A 22689-nucleotide genomic window follows, 5' to 3' on the forward strand; every position below is an offset into this window, starting at 1 on the left:
AGGCAGTCAGAATATAAACAGGCACATACATTTACAAAACACACAAACAGTAAAGGCAAACCTTTTATAAAGTACATTTAAATACAAAATACAACTGTTCCAGAAAAATAGGAATGGGCATAAAAATAGTCAATGGGACTGGGCCATAAAACAGCACAATGGCTTACAAGGCAAGGAGTATAAATTAAAGATATATGGAAAACATGCAATCATAAAAAGCCAATAAAACTAAAATAGGCTAAGGGAAAATGCAAAGGCAAGAGATCAAAATACAAAAGATGGGAAAAATGCACAAATACAAAAAGTGCCATTGAGACCATGATAAGGACATAAGTGCAGAGACAAAATTTCAGGAGCATTAGGGCATAAAGGGTATTACAAATTTAATCTAACACCACAAGGAAAAAAATATGTAAAAATCACTACTACAACAGGGCAAAAAAGGGACTTAACTGGCAAAGGCATAAAAGGCAAACAGCAGAAATACAAACACTAAAGGGCAATAGGAATGCAAAAGGAAGAATAATCTGAGACGTGCAGCTTTTATGCTTGACAACTTTATTTTGTTCTGTCTTAGAATAGCTTAGACAAGACCATAAAGGGCACAGAACAAAGTTTAAATAGAAGTTAGTAAATAAAATACCGTACAAAAGGGAAAAAAAGACAGACTGATTGAAATATAGAAGACATAAAAAATCCTAAAATAAAAAACCTAAAATGTGCTGAAATACAAAAAACAAGGTTAAACAATACAAAGTAGCAAAAATAAGTCAAGTGGACAAAGCTGCTTTAGGATGGGATGTAGAGCCAAAACACAGTCAATAAAAGGATAGGGGGGACCTTTGGTGAATGTGCCAGTTACAACTCGGTGGACAACCAACTCAGATGGAGCCATTAGAGATGGGGACCTGGGCAGAGACAAGACCACTGCACTGCAGGGCAATAACTGCCCATGGAGGACCTGATAGAGCATCAACCTAACTTTCACTCTGTCGACCTGTCTTTGGCCTCAGATTACCAGCTCCGCCATAAGTCTGGGGCTTGGCACAAAGGTGGACTCAAGGTGTAAAGGGTAAAATGAAGGATGAACCAAAGGGAGTAGCCAACAAACACAGGCCACATTAACTAGATGACATGGGTAGAGGAGGGAAGGAAGAGCAGCATCAATGAGAGGCTGAGTGTAAAGGACATCAGACTGGATTGTCTATCCTGTGTTGGCCAGTCCCTCCAGCTGTTTAAGTTTTTGTGAGGTTTATAATCTGTTTGTTTATTTTGTGTTCAAAGGACTTGTGCAAAGTTCAAAGGACTTGTTCAAAGGACTTATTCACAAATGGGGTGTTCCAAATTACACAAAGTGGTATATGGGCACAAGTAAAGTCATAAAAGAGTAGAAACACAGATTATGGTCCATATTTGTTTCCATGTTCTGTTTTTTAAAGCCTTTTGTTAACCCAAGTAAAAAAAAAATAAATTAAAATGAAACAAACAAAATCAAGTGTAACAAAATACAAAAAAGTAAGTTTACAACTTTAATACAAAGCTTTACAAAACAAGAAAGGCAAACAATAGCATATAAGAAAGGCAAACAACAGCATAAAAAGCAGACAAAAAATGTTAGAAACCAGTGAAAGATATATAATTTAAAAAATGGCTTAAAAACATTAAAAGAAATAAAATAAAAACCTAAATTTACCATAAATGCAAAGACAGACAAAAGGGTCATAAAATAGAAAGGGATAATAAAAAAAAGAACAAACTTGATCTTAAAATGGAACAAGAGGCGAAACCATAAATACAAAAATTACATTTAGTACAATATAAATAAAAGCAAAAAAAACTGAAAAAAGAAATTGTCTTTGTGACTGGGATACACCCCTATATATATTTTAGCTCAAGTAACTTTGATTTGCACCTGCAGTTGATAGACTGATGAGGTGAAAGGTTGAAATCAACCCTAACACAAGTCAAGATCCACAAGTCAAGATCCACAAGTCCTTTGACAAGTCCCTTGTCTTTACAAGTCCCACCCACCCAATTCCAACGGTTGAACACTTTAACAGAAGTTAATGAAAATGAATTTTCTTTTTATGTGGAGAACTAAGTACCCCATGAACCCGATAGCCATACCATCAGGGGAAGAACAAAATTCAAACAGGCTGAATGAAATCGCAGCATAAAATACAAGTGACCACAACAGAGATGAATCAAAGCAGAAAATGGGCATGATAAGACAGCCACTAATGCTAACATACAAAAGACAGCAAGAGAATAAAAACAAGTGCATAATTATGCAAAAAGTACAGACAAACCATTTGACGCAGTTCCTTTCAATACAAAATAGAACAGAGTAAAGCCTTTTTATGCCCATTCCTATTTTTCGAAAAGCATTCTATGTCCCTGTCCCATTGACTAAGACAAGGAGCATTAATAAAAGATAGAAGACATTAAATCATAAAAAAATAGGCTTAGGAAAAGAAGGAAAAGACAAGAAAAAGGAATGAAATTAATACAAAAGATGGGGAAAATGCACAAATACAAAAAGGGCCATTGTGACAATAAAAAAATCTAAAATACATGAGGTGAAGGTATAAATACAACAGCAGCAGTTTCAGGACTATGTTGTTTTATTATTTATACTTGTACAAAGCAAATTACTTGTACAGCTTTATAAAAGGCATTAATGTAGTGATGATTTGCAGTGACTGTACATACAAGAATGCCATGTTCCTTCTCAGTAAGCACACACAGTCTCTCTCTGAACAGTAACATTTAAGAAGTTGGAGATATTTAATTTCAGACCATAAAAATGCAACACCTAAAAATACAATGCATTAAAATGACAGTACAGTTAATACATATCTTTTTTGTTTGTTTGTTTCAAACATTTATGTATAGAATAAAATGATTGCCTGTTGTATTCCCTTACATTTGTCAATGTAATACATTCAATCAACAGCATAAATACAAAACATTAACATTTCTACAAAAGGGGAAAAGGAGCATGAAGCAAGGGGCAAAAAATAGGGACTTTAAAAAAATTTATTTTTACATTTTGTAAAGATAATATAAAAAACACATAAGAAATAATGAACAAAGGCCATCATTTGACAATCACACTTAAATGAGGGATTCGAACAGGATACTAGGACAAATCAATATAAATGATGAAAAGGAACACAAAGGCTAAAATTAAGTGGCATAAAGACACTTTTAAACTATTTTGAGAAGCACTATACAACTAAAATTGACTAAAACAAATAGGACAAGGGCATATTTACAAGTAGTTTAAAGGGAAAGGTAACAGAGGTATGGAAGTATTAAAAGATTAAATAAACGCAAAGAAAAGCAAACAAGCACAATATCATCAGTGCAAATAGACCAGACAAAAAAATGGTCACAACACAAAATGAGTATTAAGAAGGGGAAAAGGGGCATAAAAATGGTACAAGTGGCCAAGCCATAAATACAAAAGCAAATGTTGTCCAATCAATTTCATGACATTAATAAATTTTCTCTTTATTAAAAAGTGCTCCTGTGTTAAAGTAACTTTTCAAAAAGTAACTTTTCAAAAAGTAACTTTTCAAAAAGTAACTTTTCAAAAAGTAACTTTTCAAAAAGTAACTTTTCAAAAAGTAACTTTTCAAAAAGTAACTTTTCAAAAAGTAACTTTTCAAAAAGTAACTTTTCAAAAAGTAACTTTTCAAAAAGTAACTTTTCAAAAAGTAACTTTTCAAAAAGTAACTTTTCAAAAAGTAACTTTTCAAAAAGTAACTTTTCAAAAAGTAACTTTTCAAAAAGTAACTTTTCAAAAAGTAACTTTTCAAAAAGTAACTTTTCAAAAAGTAACTTTTCAAAAAGTAACTTTTCAAAAAGTAACTTTTCAAAAAGTAACTTTTCAAAAAGTAACTTTTCAAAAAGTAACTTTTCAAAAAGTAACTTTTCAAAAAGTAACTTTTCAAAAAGTAACTTTTCAAAAAGTAACTTTTCAAAAAGTAACTTTTCAAAAAGTAACTTTTCAAAAAGTAACTTTTCAAAAAGTAACTTTTCGAAAAGTAACTTTTCGAAAAGTAACTTTTCGAAAAGTAACTTTTCAAAAAGTAACTTTTCAAAAAGTAACTTTTCGAAAAGTAACTTTTCGAAAAGTAACTTTTCGAAAAGTAACTTTTCAAAAAGCAACTTTTCAAAAAGCAACTTTTCAAAAAGCAACTTTTCAAAAAGCTACTTTTCAAAAAGCAACTTTCCCAAAAGCAACTTTCCCAAAAGCAACTTTCCAAAAAGCAACTTTCCCAAAAGCAACTTTCCAAAAAGCAACTTTCCCAAAAGCAACTTTCCCAAAAGCAACTTTCCCAAAAGCAACTTTCCCAAAAGCAACTTTCCCAAAAGCAACTTTCCCAAAAGCAACTTTCCAAAAAGCAACGTTTCAAAAAGTAACACCAAAATAAAAAAAATACATTAAAAGTCAAATCAAAAGCATAAATATAAAATAAAAAATAAACATTAATTCAATCAACAGCATAAAAATAAAAAAGGAGCATTTAGTTATAACTAAACTTACAAAGGAAACAGAAATACAAAGGAAACAGAAATATACAACAGTACTAGAAGAAATCAAAAGAAATTGAAAACAGTATTAAATAAGAGACAGAGGATGATTGAAATTTTGATGTGGAGCTTGAGAGAGCTGTGACCAAGGGATGTGCTGACAGAGGGAACCACCACAGAGGAGATAATGGAGGGAATAGGGAGGCAGAACATGGCAGGAAGCCCCAACAAGGTCACCAGGATGTAGGGCCGTAGCACAGTCAATAAAAGGATAGGTGGACCTTTGGTAAATGGACCAAGCAGAACCCAGGGGACAACAAAATGAGATGGAGCCATTAGAGATGAGGATTTAGGCAGAGCTGAAGACCCAAGGCAAGACCACTGCACTGCAGGGCAGAGGCAGAACCACAGAGGTTGAAGGACTAAGGCAAGACCCCCGATACAGCTTGAGGGATAACTGCCCATGGTGGAACGGATAGGTCGACAGAGTGAAAGTTAAGTCCGGGGCTTGGCACAAAGACAGAGGATCAACACCTAGGCGGAGCTGGTAATCTGGAATACAAAGGTTGACCCAAGGTGCAATGAAGGATGAGGCAAAAGGCTGCAAGGAGCCAGCAGACACAGGCCCCATTAACTAGATAACATGGGTAGAGGAGGCGGGAGGAGCATCAATGAGAGGCTTCATGCTGAGTGAGAAGGACATCAGACTGGACTGTTTAAACAGCTGGAGGGACCAGCCAACACAGGATAATGGGTTATAAAAAAAAGAAGAAAAAAAAGATTATAACCTGACAAGTACTTTACAGTAATTTTGAAAATGTTTAAAAACTAAAATGAAAAACAAAACAAAGTGCAACAAAATACAAGACAAGTTTACAACTTTCATACAAAGCTTTACAATATAAGAAGGGGCAAACAATGGCATAAAAGGTAACAGAATGTAAGAAACAAGTTAAAAGGTATTTATTAACAATAAAAACAATGCTTTAAAATAAAGATCTAAATATAAAATAAATGCAAAGACAGACAAAAGGGTCATAAAATAGAAAGTCAAATGGAACAAGAGGAGAAACCATAGTTTGTCTGTCCCTTTAATTAAGATAAATACAAAATTAGTACAATGTAAATGAAACACTTAAGAAAAAAAAGTGTCTGCACGGGAGGCATCCCTATATATTGTAGCTTAAGTGACTTTGATTTGCACCTGCAGTTGATAGACTCATGAGGTGCAGGGTGAAAAATCAACCTTGGACAAGACCCACCCACTGAAGTACAACAGCTGAACACTTGAAAAGAAAGATCTCCAGTTTTCCAGAAGTTCATGAAAATAAATCAAGTACCCAGAAAACTCAACCATCCCATCGGGGAGAACAAAATTCAAACAGGCTGAATGAAATAGCAGCATCAGGCACAAATAAAAATCAGCACAAGAACATAGAGATGAATCAAAGCAGAAAAAGGGTGTAGTAAGACAGCCACTAATGCCAACATGCAGAAGGCAGTCAGAATATAAACAGGCACATACATTTACAAAACACACAAACAGTCAAGGCAAACCTTTTATAAAGTACATTTAAATACAAAATACAACTGTTCCAGAAAAATAGGAATGGGCATAAAAATGGTCAATGGGACTGGGCCATAAAACAGCACAATGGCTTACAAGGCAAGGACCATAAATTAAAGATATATGGAAAACATTCAATCATAAAAAGCCAATAAAACTAAAATAGGCTAAGGGAAAATGCAAAGACAAGAGCAGTGATGGTTCAAATGCAAAGGCAAGAGATCAAAATACAAAAGATGGGAAAAATGCACAAATACAAAAAGTGCCATTGAGACCATGATAAGGACATAAGTGCAGAGACAAAATTTAAGGAGCATTAAGGCATAAAGGGTATTACAAATTTAATCTAACACCACAAGGAAAAAATATGTAAAAATCACTACAACAGGGCAAAAAAGGGACTTAACTGGCAAAGGCATAAAAGGGAAACAGCAGAAATACAAACACTAAAGGGCAATAGGAATGCAAAAGGAAGAATAATCTGAGACGTGCAGCTTTTATGCTTGACAACTTTATTTTGTTCTGTCTTAGAATAGATTAGACAAGACCATAAAGGGCACAGAACAAAGTTTAAATAGAAGTTAGTAAAAAAATACTGTACAAAAGGGAAAAAAAAGACAGACTGATTGAAATATAGAGGGCATAAAAAATCCTAAAATAAAAAACCTAAAATGTGCTGAAATACAAAAAACAAGGTTAAACAATACAAAGTAGCAAAAATAAGTCAAGTGGACAAAGCTGATTTAGGATGGGATGTAGAGCCAAAACACAGTCAATAAAATGATAGGGGGACCTTTGGTGAATGTGCCAGTTACAACTCGGTGGACAACCAACTCAGATGGAGCCATTAGAGATAGGGACCTGGGCAGAGACAAGACCACTGCACTGCAGGGCAATAACTGCCCATGGAGGACCTGATAGAGCATCAACCTAACTTTCACTCTGTCGACCTGTCTTGGGCCTCAGATTACCAGCTCCGCCACAAGTCTGGGCACAAAGGTGGACTCAATGTGTAAAGGGTAAAATGAAGGATGAACCAAAGGGCTGAAAGTAGCCAACAAACACAGGCCACATTAACTAGATGACATAGGTAGAGGAGGGGGGGAGGAGCAGCAGCAGCATCAATGAGAGGCTGAGTGTGAAGGACATCAGACTGGATTGACTATCCTGTGTTGGCCGGTCCCTCCAGCTGTTTAATGGGAACACAAAATAAACCAAAACAGATTATAAACCTCACAAAAACTTAAAGTAATTTTGAAAATGCAAAAAAAGGTTACGATTCACAAATGGGGTGTTCCAAATTACACAATATGGGCACAAGTAAAGTCATAAAAGAGTAGAAACACGGTTTATGGTCCATATTTGTTTCAATGTTCTGTTTAAAGCCTTTTGTTAACCTAAGTAAAAAAAACAAAGAAATTAAAATGAAAACAAAATCAAGTGCAACAAAATACAAAAAAGTAAGTTTACAACTTCAGTACAAAGCTTTACAATATAAGAAAGGAAAACAATAGCATATAAGAAAGGCAAACAAGAACATAAAAAGCAGACAGAAAATGTTAGAAACCAGTGAAAGAAATATAAAAAACACATTTATGGTATATTTAGGTTTTTATTTTATTGTTTTTTTATGTTATTTGAGACAAAAGGGTCATAAAATAGAAAGGGATAATAAAAGGACAAAATTGATCTTAAATGGAACAAGAGGCGAAACCATAAATACAAAAATTACATTTAGTACAATATAAATAAAAACAAAAAAACTGAAAAAAGAAATTGTCTTTGTGAGTGGAATACACCTCTATATATTGTAGCTCAAGTAACTTTGATTTGCACCTGCAGTTGATTGAGGTGAAGGGTTGAAATCAACCCTGGACAAGTCAGTCGAACACAAGTCAAGATCCACAAGTCCTTTGACGAGTCCCTTGTCTTTACAAGTCCCACCCACCCAATTGCAATAATTGAACACTTAAAAAGAAACTTCATTTTCATTAACTTCTGTTAATGTGGAGAACCAAGTACCCCATGAACCCAATAGCCATACCATCAGGGGATGAACAAAATTCAAACAGGCTGAATGAAATCACAGAATGAAATACAAGTGACCACAACAACAGAGATGAACCAAAGCAGAAAATGGGCACGATGAGACTAATGCGAACATACAAAAGACAGTAAGAGAATAACAAGTGCATAATTATGCAAAAAGTACAGACAAACCATTTGACGCAGTTCCTTTCAATACAAAATAGAACAGGGTAAAGCCTTTTTATGCCCTGTCCCATTGACTAAGACCAGGAGCATTAATAAAAGATGGAAGACATTAAATCAAACAAAAAAAATAGGCTTAGGAAAAAAAAGGGAAAGACAAGAAAAAGGAATGAAATTAAGATAAAAGATGGGAAAATGCACCGATACAAAAAGTGCCATTGTGACAATAAAAAAAAAATCTTAAATACATGAGGTTAAGGCATAAATACAACAGCAGCAGTTTCAGGACTGTGTTTTATAAAGCTGTACAAGTAATTTGCTTTATACAAGTATAAATAATAAAAGGCATTAATGTAGTGAAGATTTGCAGTGACTGTACATACAAGAATGCCATGTTCCTTCTCAGAAAGCCCACAGTCTCTCTCTGAACAGTAACATTTAAGAAGTTGGAGATATTTAATTTCAGACCATAAAATGCAAGACCTAAAACTACAATGCATTAAAATGACAGTACAGTTAATGCATATCTTTTTTTTTTTCAAAACATTTAGAAGAAGAATAGAAGAAAATGATTGCCTGTTGTGTTCCCTTACATTTGTCAATGAAATACATTCAATCAACAGCATAAATACAAAACATTAACATTTCTACAAAAGGGAAAAAAGGAGCATGAAGCAAGGGGCACACAAATAGGGACTTCTTACAAAAGTGTAAAAATACAAAATTTTAAAGACAATATCAAAAAAACACATAAGAAATAATGAACAAATGCCATCATTTGACAATCAAACTTAAATGAGGGATTCGAACAGGATACTAGGACAAACCAATATAAATGATGAAAAGGAACACAAAGGCTAAAATTAAGTGGCATAAGGACACTTTTAAACTATTTTGAGAAGCACTATACAACTAAAATTGACTAAAACATAGGACAAGGGCATATTTACAAGTAGTTTAAAGGGAAAGGTAACAGAGGTATGGAAGTATTAAAAGATTAAATAAATGCAAAGAATAGCAAACCAAAAGCACAATATCATCAGTGCAAATAGACCAGAAAAAAAGGTCATAACACAAAATGAGTATTAAGAAGGGGGAAAGGGGCTTAAAAAAAGGTACAAGTGTCCAAGCCATAAATACAAAAGCAAATGTTGTCAAATCAATTTCATGACATTAATAAATTCTCTTTTTTTAAAAGTGCTCCAAGCCATAAATACAAAAGCAAATGTTGTCAAATCAATTTCATGGCATTAATAAATTCTCTTTTTTTAAAAGTGCTCCTGTGCTACAGAGACAATAGAAGGCATTATCCACAGAAGTCAAGACCCACACAAGTCAAACACAAGTCAAGACCCACAAGTCAAAACACAAGTAAAGATCAACACAAGTCAAACAAGTCAAGATCCACTCAAGTCAAACACAAGTCAAGACCCACAAGTCAAACACAAGTCAAGATCCACTCAAGTCAAACACAACTCAAGACCCACACAAGTCAAGATCAACACAAGTCAAACACAAGTCAAGATCCACACAAGTCAAACACAAGTCAAGACCCACACAAGTCAAACACAAGTCAGGATCCACACAAGTCACAAGTCAGGATCCACACAAGTGAAACAAGTCAAGACCCACACAAGTCAAGATCAACATCAAGTCAAGACCCACACAGGTCAGGATCAACACAAGTCAAACACAAGTCAGGATCCACACAAGTCAAACACAAGTAAAGATCAACACAAGTCAAACACAAGTCAAGACCCACGCAAGTCAAACACAAGTCAAGACCCACACAAGTCAAGATCAACACAAGTCAAACAAGTCAAGATCCACTCAAGTCAAACAAGTCAAGATGCACACAAGTCAAACCCCATCGGCATAAAAGTCAATTGGACAGGAACATAGAACAGCATAATTACTAACAATTAAAATAGCATAAATGAAAGATGGATGGAAGACATTAAATCATAAACAAAAAACAACGGGCTTAGAAAAAAAAATGCAAAGACAAGAGAAAGTAATAAAATAAATGCACAAATATAAAATTGTAAATTTTGTAAAAGTACATGTAACAGGGTGACAAAATCCAACTTTGTCCACAACAAAGCGGAACTAATGTTTGCCATGATTGCCTCCCGCCAGACCCAAAAAAAAGGAACACCGGGATAGTTCCAGGGTAGTGCAAAAATCCCCGAAAATGGGGTCATCAGCCAAACGTCGCTGGCAGCTGTGCATGGGGAGTAAAACTTCGCGATTGGGACACGTTGCAATTACAGGAGTATAAAAGGAGGAAGTACAGACCAAACGGGGCATTGTTTTGGGAGAAGTGCTCTCAGAGAAAGTGTGAGCCGTGGTGAAGAGGAAGTGGGGCCGGCGAACAGGCACGGTGCTGTGAGTTGGGAGAAAGAGCAGGCTGATTCAATAAGGAGGTAACCATGGGACAGAAGATCATTTGTGAGAGATCATGAGTAGTCCAAATCAATTTCCATCCTCCTCTCGTGTCTGTGGGACCTCTTGATGTGAATGCCAGTTCAGAAGAAGGGCAACGGCCATATATATGAATATTTCCCACTTAGTACTGAATTGTTGAGATGAAGGGATGTGATGCACTGTTTGCTGTGTGAAGCGTGAACCTAAACCCCTGGATGTCCACTTCTTACCGGAGTTTTCCCCATCACATTCTGACTGCATAAGAAGAGGCTAACATTGTTGTACTTCACAGACCATTGAGTGTATTTATCTGGCAGTCCACTGTGAAGAGACAAGTAGTGAATGTTTAACTGACTGCTTTGCAGTGAAACCTCCAGCCGTAAGTTCTCTGTCTGTCACTTAAAGAAGAGGATTACGTACCTGTATGCTCACCTGTCTGCTTTGCAGTGAAGCTCCCCCACTGTAAGCTCTGTGTCTGTTGGCCCTGCAAGTGAATTCAAGTTTGTTTGTATAGTCCTTTCACAATACTTGTTTCAAAGCAGCTTTACAGAAAGTGCATTACAGAAAAGTACATGGAAAATTACATTTAGATAATCATGTAATATTAAGGGCATAACATATCGCCAGCATTGAGTCGTCTTTCCACAGGCGTCGAGTCATCTTTCACAGGTGTTGAGTAGTCTCTTCACAGGCATTTAGTCTTCTCATTGCAGGTGTTGGGGCATCTGAAGTCTCCATGAGAGGCTGGATACAAACTGGAGCTGACGAACGCCATTTTTCTCAGGACAAGCGTCCCGAGATAACAGCAGAAAACAGATGGGAAATAATTAGCATAGCTGATGTCCATAATGATTTCCCTTACACAGGAGTAGATTCCAGAGTTTTGGAGCATGAAGAATTTAAGTTTGAGCCTAACTTTTATTTCTGGAATATTTACATTAATAAGTAACTAATGCTAATTACAAGTAATCGTCAAACAGTGTTGTTAATAAACCTTAAGCAAGAACTGACCACAGAGAAGTCATCTGAACAATTGTAAATACCAATCGAATGCTAATGATTTAGGGCAGATTTGACTTACTCGAACTAACCTGAGGATAATAAATAATAAGGTTAAAAGGTGTTAAGATTAAAGCACACACCGTAAAACATGGCGCCCAGCGTGGGGCTTTAACTGTTCAATTCTGGCCAGTAATTGAACAGTTAAGCGCCAGCTAAATAGCGTGTGCGTGGATGTGCTTAAGGATTAGAAATTTATTTTCTTTTTTAAAGATAAATCAATTAGAGGACGACTAGTGAAACTTAGTCGGAAAAAAAAAATCTAGAAAAGATTATTTAAAGAAGACCCAGAAATGGTTAGATGTGCAAGGCTCGTTGCTTCAGGCGATGTGTTGCGTACCGTCTCGATCAGGCTCCTGTAGTCCTTCAGAACCTCAGCCTGATGTCGTTCGCTCCCACGTTCAGCACAACAGCTCTGACGCGCTCATCACCGTTCAGGATCTCAGGAACCTGTGCAACAACATCAAGAACATGAGCACCAGGAAAGCAATGAGTGCACACCTTATCCTTACCTGAGGTAGCACGGACATGACGGACCATTGGCGTGCCGATGACCACGGCGTCGTCCCTTTCCGACTCGCAAAGAGCGGAGAAGCGGTTCTGGGTCAAAATCTCCAAGACCGGGAGGGGCGGCGGGGAGGTTCTAGCTCTGGTCCTGGCTCTTGTCTTCCGCTGTGTGATCCATGGTGTTGTGTCGGTGCTGGACTGAATGAAGCCAGAGATGATCGCATCCTCCTGGGCAGAGAAACACATAGAGTAGACGAAGTCAGAGTCAAAGAATAACTAACCACTGACTTGTGAACATCGGCTTGTGATGTTTCAAGCGCTGACCGCGGATCCAGCAGCTCACAGGCAGAGTAGTCTCTCCACAGGCGTCACTAAACGAGGAATAGACACAGTTTCAAGATAATGTTCCACACTAAGCATATCAATTAAGTTTGGACAACAAAGACTGTGATTTGGACTTTGACTTACTATTTATTAGGTGTGTGCAAATATTCTACTGAACCTTTCCTGTCCTTGTCTGTACGTGGGAAGCGGCCCAGACACCATGATCGTTGCTTCAGGCGATGTGTTGCATACCGTCTCGAACAGGCTTCTGTAGAACTTCTTCAGAACCTCAGCCTGATGTCGTTCACTCCCACGTGCAGTACAGCAGCTCCGACAAACTGAAGTTGACGAACGCCATTTTTCTCGGGACAAGCGTCCCGAGATAACAGCAGAAAACAGATGGGAAATAATTAGCATAGCTGATGTCCATAATGATTTCCCTTACACAGGAGTAGATTCCAGAGTTTGAGCATAAAGAATTTAAATTTTAGCCTAACTTTTCTTTCTGGAATATCTACATTAATAAATAACTAATGCTAATTACAAGTAATCGTCTAGCAGTTTTGTTAATAAACCTTAAGCAAGAACTGACCACAGAGAAGTCATCTGAACAATCATAAATACCATTCGAATGCTAATGATTTAGGGCAGATTTGACTTACTCGACCTAACCTGAGGATAATAAATAATAAGGTTAAAAGGTGTTAAGATTTAAAGCACACACCGTAAAACATGGCGCCCAGCATGGGGCTTTAACTGTTCAATTCTGGCCAGTAATTGAACAGTTAAGCGCCAGCTAAATAGCATGTACGTGGATGTGCTTAAGGATTAGAAATTTATTTTCTTTATTAAAGATAAATCAATTAGAAGACGACTAGTGAAACTTAGTCGAAAAAAAAAATCTAGAAAAGATTTAAAGAAGACACAGAAAGGGTTAGATGTGCAAAGCTCGTTGCTTCAGGCGATGTATTGCGTACCGTCTCGATCAGGCTCCTGTAGTCCTTCAGAACCTCAGCCTGATGTCGTTCGCTCCCACGTTCAGCACAACAGCTCTGACGCGCTTATCACCGTTCAGGATCTCGGGGACCTGTGCAGCAACATCAAGAACATGAGCACCAGGAAAGCAGAGAGTGCGCACCTTACCCTTACCTGAGGTAGCACGGACATGACGGATCATGGACGTGCCCATGATCACGGTGGCGTCGCGTTCCGACTCACCAAGAGGGGAGAAGCGGTTCTGGGTCGAGATCTCCAAGACCGGGAGGGGCGGCAGAGTGGTTCTAGCTCTGGTCCTGGCTCGTGTCTTCCGCTGTGTGATCCATGGTGTTGTGTCAGTGCCGGAGTGAATGAAGCCAGAGATGATCGCGTCCTTCTGGGCAGAGAAACGCATGGAGTAGATGAAGTCAGAGTCAAAGAGTAACCAACCACTTACTTGTGAGCATCGGCGTGTGACGTTTCAAGTGCTGACCACTGAACCAGCAGCTCACAGCCCACAGGCGTCGAGTCGTCTCTCGACAGGCGTCACTAGACGAGGAACAGACACAGTTTCAATATAATGTTCCACACTAAGCATATCAATTAAGTTTGGACAACAAAAACTGTGATTTGGACTTTGACTTACTAGTCATGTCTGTAAGTGGGAAGCAGTGCAGACACGATCATTGCTTCAGGCGATGTGTTGCGTCTCGATCAGGGTCCTGTAGTCCTTCTTTAGAACCTCAGCCTGATGTCGTTCGCTCCCACGTTCAGCACAACAGCTCCGACGCGCTCATCACCGTTCAGGATCTCAGGAACCTGTGCAACAACATCAAGAACATGAGCACCAGGAAAGCAGTGAGTGCGCAACTTATCCTTACCTGAGGTAGCACAGACATGACGGACCATGGACGTGCCCATGATCACGGTGGCGTCGCGTTACAACTCGCGAAGAGGGGAGAAGCGGTTCGGGGTCGAGATCTCCAAGACCGGGAGGGGCGGCGGAGAGGTTCTTGCTCTGGTCCTGGCTCGTGTCTTCCGCTGTATGATCCATGGTGTTGTGTCGGTGCCAGAGTGAATGAAGCCAGAGATGATCGCGTCCTTCTGGGCAGAAAAACGCATGGAGTAGATGAAGTCAGAGTCAAAGAGTAACCAACCACTGACTTGTGAGCATTGGCATGTGATGTTTCAAGTGCTGACCGCCGATCCAGCAGCTCACAGGCTGAGTCGTCTCTCCACAGGCGTCGAGTCATCTCTCCACAGACGTCACTAAACGAGGAACAGACACAGTTTTAATATAATGTTCCACGCTAAGCATATCAATTAAGTTTGGAAAACAAAGACTGTGATTTGGACTTTGACTTACTAGTCATCTGGTGTGTAACATCTTGGAGATGTCCGACACAACAGCCGCTCCGATTCTGCTGGGGTGAAGGCCATCAGCACGATACAGCCTAGATCTCTCCTAGAGCAGATTCCAAATATTTACAAAGAGCAGTTTCTGTTCATTACACAATGACATTAACCATTCATTTAGTGCAAATAATCTACTGAACCTTTCCCGTCCTTGTCTGTACGTGGGAAGCAGTCCAGACACGATGATCGTTACTTCAGGCGATGTGTTGCGTATCGTCTCAAACAGGCTCCTGTAGTCCTTCAGAACCTCAGCCTGATGTCATTCACTCCCGCGTGCAGTACAACAGCTCCGACAAACTGGAGTTGACGAACTCCATTTTTCTCGGGACAAGCGTCCCAAGAGAACAGCAGAAAACAGATGGGAAATAATTAGCATAGCTGATGTTCATAATGATTTCCATTACACAGGAGTAGATGTTAAACCACAATTTTACAAACTCTCCGCAACCCAACCATACGCGCCAACCCGTTTGACTAAGGCTGTCGAGCCCCACTGTCACGGTAAAGAAGAGGATTACGTACCTGTATGCTCACCTGTCTGCTTTGCAGTGAAGCTCCCCCGCTGTAAACTCTGTCTGTTGGCCCTGCAAGTGAATTCAAGTTTATTTGTATAGTCCCTTCACAATACTTGTTTCAAAGCAGCTTTACAGAAAGTGCATTACAGAAAAGTACATGGAAAATTACATTTAGATAATCATGTAATATTAAGGGCATAACATATCGCCAGCATTGAGTCGTCTTTCCACAGGCGTCGAGTCATCTTTCACAGGTGTTGAGTCGTCTCTTCACAGGCATTTAGTCTTCTCATTGCAGGTGTTGGGACATCTGAAGTCTCCATGAGAGGCTGGATACAAACTGGAGCTGACGAACGCCATTTTTCTCAGGACAAGCGTCCCGAGATAACAGCAGAAAACAGATGGGAAATAATTAGCATAGCTGATGTCCATAATGATTTCCCTTACACAGGAGTAGATTCCAGAGTTTTGGAGCATGAAGAATTTAAGTTTGAGCCTAATTTTTATTTCTGGAATATTTACATTAATAAGTAACTAATGCTAATTACAAGTAATCGTCAAACAGTGTTGTTAATAAACCTTAAGCAAGAACTGACCACAGAGAAGTCATCTGAACAATTGTAAATACCAATCGAATGCTAATGATTTAGGGCAGATTTGACTTACTCAAACTAACCTGAGGATAATAAATAATAAGGTTAAAAGGTGTTAAGATTAAAGCACACACCGTAAAACATGGCGCCCAGCGTGGGGCTTTAACTGTTCAATTCTGGCCAGTAATTGAACAGTTAAGCGCCAGCTAAATAGCGTGTGCGTGGATGTGCTTAAGGATTAGAAATTTATTTTCTTTTTTAAAGATAAATCAATTAGAAGACGACTAGTGAAACTTAGTCGAAAAAAAAAAAAAATCAAGAAAAGATTATTTAAAGAAGACCCAGAAAGGGTTAGATTTGCAAGGCTCGTTTCTTTAGGCGATGTGTTGCGTACCGTCTTGATCAGGCTCCTGTAGTCCTTCAGAACCACCCACGTTCAGCACAACAGCTCTGACACGCTCATCACCGTTCAGGATCTCAGGAACCTGTGCAACAACAAGAACATGAGCACCAGGAAAGGAGTGAGTGCGCACCTTATCCTTACCTGAGGCAGCACGGCCATGACGGACCATTGGCGTGCCGATGACCACGGCGTCGTCGCTTTCCAACTCGCAAAGAGGGGAGAAGCGGTTCTGGGTCGAAATCTCCAAGACCGGGAGGGGCGGCGGAGAGGTTCTAGCTCTGGTCCTGGCTCGTGTCTTCCGCTGTGTGATCCATGGTGTTGTGCCAGAGTGAATGAAGCCAGAGATGATCGCGTCCTTCTGGGCAGAAAAACGCATGGAGTAGATGAAGTCCGAGTCAAAGAGTAACCAACCACTGACTTGTGAGCATTGGCATGTGATGTTTCAAGTGCTGACCGCCGATCCAGCAGCTCACAGGCTGAGTCGTCTCTCCACAGGCGTCGAGTCATCTCTCCACAGGCGTCACTAAACGAGGAACAGACACAGTTTTAATATAATGTTCCACGCTAAGCATATCAATTAAGTTTGGAAAACAAAGACTGTGATTTGGACTTTGACTTACTAGTCATCTGGTGTGTAACATCTTGGAGATGTCCGACACAACAGCCGCTCCGATTCTGCTGGGGTGAAGGCCATCAGCACGATACAGCCTAGATCTCTCCTAGAGCAGATTCCAAATATTTACAAAGAGCAGTTTCTGTTCATTACACAATGACATTAACCATTCATTTAGTGCAAATAATCTACTGAACCTTTCCCGTCCTTGTCTGTACGTGGGAAGCAGTCCAGACACGATGATCGTTACTTCAGGCGATGTGTTGCGTATCGTCTCGATCAGGCTCCTGTAGTCCTTCAGAACCTCAGCCTGATGTCATTCACTCCCGCGTGCAGTACAACAGCTCCGACAAACTGGAGTTGACGAACTCCATTTTTCTCGGGACAAGCGTCCCAAGAGAACAGCAGAAAACAGATGGGAAACAATTAGCATAGCTGATGTTCATAATGATTTCCATTACACAGGAGTAGATGTTAAACCACAATTTTACAAACTCTCCGCAACCCAACCATACGCGCCAACCCGTTTGACTAAGGCTGTCGAGCCCCACTGTCACGGTAAAGAAGAGGATTACGTACCTGTATGCTCACCTGTCTGCTTTGCAGTGAAGCTCCCCCGCTGTAAACTCTGTCTGTTGGCCCTGCAAGTGAATTCAAGTTTGTTTGTATAGTCCCTTCACAATACTTGTTTCAAAGCAGCTTTACAGAAAGTGCATTACAGAAAAGTACATGGAAAATTACATTTAGATAATCATGTAATATTAAGGGCATAACATATCGCCAGCATTGAGTCGTCTTTCCACAGGCGTCGAGTCATCTTTCACAGGTGTTGAGTCGTCTCTTCACAGGCATTTAGTCTTCTCATTGCAGGTGTTGGGACATCTGAAGTCTCCATGAGAGGCTGGATACAAACTGGAGCTGACGAACGCCATTTTTCTCAGGACAAGCGTCCCGAGATAACAGCAGAAAACAGATGGGAAATAATTAGCATAGCTGATGTCCATAATGATTTCCCTTACACAGGAGTAGATTCCAGAGTTTTGGAGCATGAAGAATTTAAGTTTGAGCCTAACTTTTATTTCTGGAATATTTACATTAATAAGTAACTAATGCTAATTACAAGTAATCGTCAAACAGTGTTGTTAATAAACCTTAAGCAAGAACTGACCACAGAGAAGTCATCTGAACAATTGTAAATACCAATCGAATGCTAATGATTTAGGGCAGATTTGACTTACTCGAACTAACCTGAGGATAATAAATAATAAGGTTAAAAGGTGTTAAGATTAAAGCACACACCGTAAAACATGGCGCCCAGCGTGGGGCTTTAACTGTTCAATTCTGGCCAGTAATTGAACAGTTAAGCGCCAGCTAAATAGCGTGTGCGTGGATGTGCTTAAGGATTAGAAATTTATTTTCTTTTTTAAAGATAAATCAATTAGAGGACGACTAGTGAAACTTAGTCGGAAAAAAAAATCTAGAAAAGATTATTTAAAGAAGACCCAGAAAGGGTTAGATGTGCAAGGCTCGTTGCTTCAGGCGATGTGTTGCGTACCGTCTCGATCAGGCTCCTGTAGTCCTTCAGAACCTCAGCCTGACGTCGTTCGCTCCCACGTTCAGCACAACAGCTCTGACGCGCTCATCACCGTTCAGGATCTCAGGAACCTGTGCAACAACATCAAGAACATGAGCACCAGGAAAGCAATGAGTGCACACCTTATCCTTACCTGAGGTAGCACGGACATGACGGACCATTGGCGTGCCGATGACCACGGCGTCGTCCCTTTCCGACTCGCAAAGAGCGGAGAAGCGGTTCTGGGTCAAAATCTCCAAGACCGGGAGGGGCGGCGGGGAGGTTCTAGCTCTGGTCCTGGCTCTTGTCTTCCGCTGTGTGATCCATGGTGTTGTGTCGGTGCTGGACTGAATGAAGCCAGAGATGATCGCATCCTCCTGGGCAGAGAAACACATAGAGTAGACGAAGTCAGAGTCAAAGAATAACTAACCACTGACTTGTGAACATCGGCTTGTGATGTTTCAAGCGCTGACCGCGGATCCAGCAGCTCACAGGCAGAGTAGTCTCTCCACAGGCGTCACTAAACGAGGAATAGACACAGTTTCAAGATAATGTTCCACACTAAGCATATCAATTAAGTTTGGACAACAAAGACTGTGATTTGGACTTTGACTTACTATTTATTAGGTGTGTGCAAATATTCTACTGAACCTTTCCTGTCCTTGTCTGTACGTGGGAAGCGGCCCAGACACCATGATCGTTGCTTCAGGCGATGTGTTGCATACCGTCTCGATCAGGCTTCTGTAGAACTTCTTCAGAACCTCAGCCTGATGTCGTTCACTCCCACGTGCAGTACAGCAGCTCCGACAAACTGAAGTTGACGAACGCCATTTTTCTCGGGACAAGCGTCCCGAGATAACAGCAGAAAACAGATGGGAAATAATTAGCATAGCTGATGTCCATAATGATTTCCCTTACACAGGAGTAGATTCCAGAGTTTGAGCATAAAGAATTTAAATTTTAGCCTAACTTTTCTTTCTGGAATATCTACATTAATAAATAACTAATGCTAATTACAAGTAATCGTCTAGCAGTTTTGTTAATAAACCTTAAGCAAGAACTGACCACAGAGAAGTCATCTGAACAATCATAAATACCATTCGAATGCTAATGATTTAGGGCAGATTTGACTTACTCGACCTAACCTGAGGATAATAAATAATAAGGTTAAAAGGTGTTAAGATTTAAAGCACACACCGTAAAACATGGCGCCCAGCGTGGGGCTTTAACTGTTCAATTCTGGCCAGTAATTGAACAGTTAAGCGCCAGCTAAATAGCATGTACGTGGATGTGCTTAAGGATTAGAAATTTATTTTCTTTATTAAAGATAAATCAATTAGAAGACGACTAGTGAAACTTAGTCGAAAAAAAAAATCTAGAAAAGATTTAAAGAAGACACAGAAAGGGTTAGATGTGCAAAGCTCGTTGCTTCAGGCGATGTGTTGCGTACCGTCTCGATCAGGCTCCTGTAGTCCTTCAGAACCTCAGCCTGATGTCGTTCGCTCCCACGTTCAGCACAACAGCTCTGACGCGCTTATCACCGTTCAGGATCTCGGGGACCTGTGCAGCAACATCAAGAACATGAGCACCAGGAAAGCAGAGAGTGCGCACCTTACCCTTACCTGAGGTAGCACGGACATGACGGATCATGGACGTGCCCATGATCACGGTGGCGTCGCGTTCCGACTCACCAAGAGGGGAGAAGCGGTTCTGGGTCGAGATCTCCAAGACCGGGAGGGGCGGCAGAGTGGTTCTAGCTCTGGTCCTGGCTCGTGTCTTCCGCTGTGTGATCCATGGTGTTGTGTCAGTGCCGGAGTGAATGAAGCCAGAGATGATCGCGTCCTTCTGGGCAGAGAAACGCATGGAGTAGATGAAGTCAGAGTCAAAGAGTAACCAACCACTTACTTGTGAGCATCGGCGTGTGACGTTTCAAGTGCTGACCACTGAACCAGCAGCTCACAGCCCACAGGCGTCGAGTCGTCTCTCGACAGGCGTCACTAGACGAGGAACAGACACAGTTTCAATATAATGTTCCACACTAAGCATATCAATTAAGTTTGGACAACAAAAACTGTGATTTGGACTTTGACTTACTAGTCATGTCTGTAAGTGGGAAGCAGTGCAGACACGATCATTGCTTCAGGCGATGTGTTGCGTCTCGATCAGGGTCCTGTAGTCCTTCTTTAGAACCTCAGCCTGATGTCGTTCGCTCCCACGTTCAGCACAACAGCTCCGACACGCTCATCACCGTTCAGGATCTCAGGAACCTGTGCAACAACATCAAGAACATGAGCACCAGGAAAGCAGTGAGTGCGCAACTTATCCTTACCTGAGGTAGCACAGACATGACGGACCATGGACGTGCCCATGATCACGGTGGCGTCGCGTTACAACTCGCGAAGAGGGGAGAAGCGGTTCGGGGTCGAGATCTCCAAGACCGGGAGGGGCGGCGGAGAGGTTCTTGCTCTGGTCCTGGCTCGTGTCTTCCGCTGTATGATCCATGGTGTTGTGTCGGTGCCAGAGTGAATGAAGCCAGAGATGATCGCGTCCTTCTGGGCAGAAAAACGCATGGAGTAGATGAAGTCAGAGTCAAAGAGTAACCAACCACTGACTTGTGAGCATTGGCATGTGATGTTTCAAGTGCTGACCGCCGATCCAGCAGCTCACAGGCTGAGTCGTCTCTCCACAGGCGTCGAGTCATCTCTCCACAGGCGTCACTAAACGAGGAACAGACACAGTTTTAATATAATGTTCCACGCTAAGCATATCAATTAAGTTTGGAAAACAAAGACTGTGATTTGGACTTTGACTTACTAGTCATCTGGTGTGTAACATCTTGGAGATGTCCGACACAACAGCCGCTCCGATTCTGCTGGGGTGAAGGCCATCAGCACGATACAGCCTAGATCTCTCCTAGAGCAGATTCCAAATATTTACAAAGAGCAGTTTCTGTTCATTACACAATGACATTAACCATTCATTTAGTGCAAATAATCTACTGAACCTTTCCCGTCCTTGTCTGTACGTGGGAAGCAGTCCAGACACGATGATCGTTACTTCAGGCGATGTGTTGCGTATCGTCTCAAACAGGCTCCTGTAGTCCTTCAGAACCTCAGCCTGATGTCATTCACTCCCGCGTGCAGTACAACAGCTCCGACAAACTGGAGTTGACGAACTCCATTTTTCTCGGGACAAGCGTCCCAAGAGAACAGCAGAAAACAGATGGGAAATAATTAGCATAGCTGATGTTCATAATGATTTCCATTACACAGGAGTAGATGTTAAACCACAATTTTACAAACTCTCCGCAACCCAACCATACGCGCCAACCCGTTTGACTAAGGCTGTCGAGCCCCACTGTCACGGTAAAGAAGAGGATTACGTACCTGTATGCTCACCTGTCTGCTTTGCAGTGAAGCTCCCCCGCTGTAAACTCTGTCTGTTGGCCCTGCAAGTGAATTCAAGTTTATTTGTATAGTCCCTTCACAATACTTGTTTCAAAGCAGCTTTACAGAAAGTGCATTACAGAAAAGTACATGGAAAATTACATTTAGATAATCATGTAATAATAAGGGCATAACATATCGCCAGCATTGAGTCGTCTTTCCACAGGCGTCGAGTCATCTTTCACAGGTGTTGAGTCGTCTCTTCACAGGCATTTAGTCTTCTCATTGCAGGTGTTGGGACATCTGAAGTCTCCATGAGAGGCTGGATACAAACTGGAGCTGACGAACGCCATTTTTCTCAGGACAAGCGTCCCGAGATAACAGCAGAAAACAGATGGGAAATAATTAGCATAGCTGATGTCCATAATGATTTCCCTTACACAGGAGTAGATTCCAGAGTTTTGGAGCATGAAGAATTTAAGTTTGAGCCTAACTTTTATTTCTGGAATATTTACATTAATAAGTAACTAATGCTTATTACAAGTAATCGTCAAACAGTGTTGTTAATAAACCTTAAG

General features: G+C 40.3%; 5 long non-coding RNA genes across 7 annotated transcripts; all 5 read right to left on the minus strand.

Moving 5' to 3' along the window:
- Positions 1 to 7539: 7539 nt before the first annotated feature.
- LOC120462817 (uncharacterized) lies at positions 7540 to 12085 on the minus strand. The gene is made up of 3 exons (XR_016149331.1): positions 11332 to 12085; positions 11168 to 11231; positions 7540 to 11068 (listed from the first exon to the last, which is right to left on the minus strand). It is a non-coding gene; the product is annotated as an uncharacterized LOC120462817 (long non-coding RNA).
- A 1802-nt stretch (positions 12086 to 13887) lies between these two features.
- Positions 13888 to 14409, minus strand: LOC148969492 (uncharacterized). Its single transcript, XR_016149110.1, has 3 exons — positions 14259 to 14409; positions 14106 to 14161; positions 13888 to 14009 (listed from the first exon to the last, which is right to left on the minus strand). It is a non-coding gene; the product is annotated as an uncharacterized LOC148969492 (long non-coding RNA).
- A 2280-nt stretch (positions 14410 to 16689) lies between these two features.
- Positions 16690 to 18624, minus strand: LOC148969493 (uncharacterized). 2 transcript variants are annotated; one of them, XR_016149289.1, is made up of 4 exons: positions 17350 to 18621; positions 17160 to 17258; positions 16994 to 17062; positions 16690 to 16897 (listed from the first exon to the last, which is right to left on the minus strand). It is a non-coding gene; the product is annotated as an uncharacterized LOC148969493 (long non-coding RNA). The 2 variants fall into 2 exon arrangements; XR_016149288.1 differs by having other exon boundaries at positions 17160 to 18624.
- Positions 18625 to 20423: 1799 nt separating this feature from the next.
- Positions 20424 to 20933, minus strand: LOC148969494 (uncharacterized). The gene is made up of 3 exons (XR_016149157.1): positions 20820 to 20933; positions 20667 to 20722; positions 20424 to 20570 (listed from the first exon to the last, which is right to left on the minus strand). It is a non-coding gene; the product is annotated as an uncharacterized LOC148969494 (long non-coding RNA).
- A 125-nt stretch (positions 20934 to 21058) lies between these two features.
- Positions 21059 to 22610, minus strand: LOC148969495 (uncharacterized). 2 transcript variants are annotated; one of them, XR_016149366.1, is made up of 4 exons: positions 21730 to 22610; positions 21540 to 21638; positions 21374 to 21442; positions 21059 to 21277 (listed from the first exon to the last, which is right to left on the minus strand). It is a non-coding gene; the product is annotated as an uncharacterized LOC148969495 (long non-coding RNA). The 2 variants fall into 2 exon arrangements; XR_016149367.1 differs by having other exon boundaries at positions 21540 to 21775.
- Between the last annotated feature and the right edge of the window lie 79 nt (positions 22611 to 22689).

The sequence above is a fragment of the Pimephales promelas genome, chromosome 22, assembly GCF_988280905.1.
Source record: "Pimephales promelas chromosome 22, fPimPro1.hap1.1, whole genome shotgun sequence".
NCBI lineage: Eukaryota > Metazoa > Chordata > Actinopteri > Cypriniformes > Leuciscidae > Pimephales > Pimephales promelas.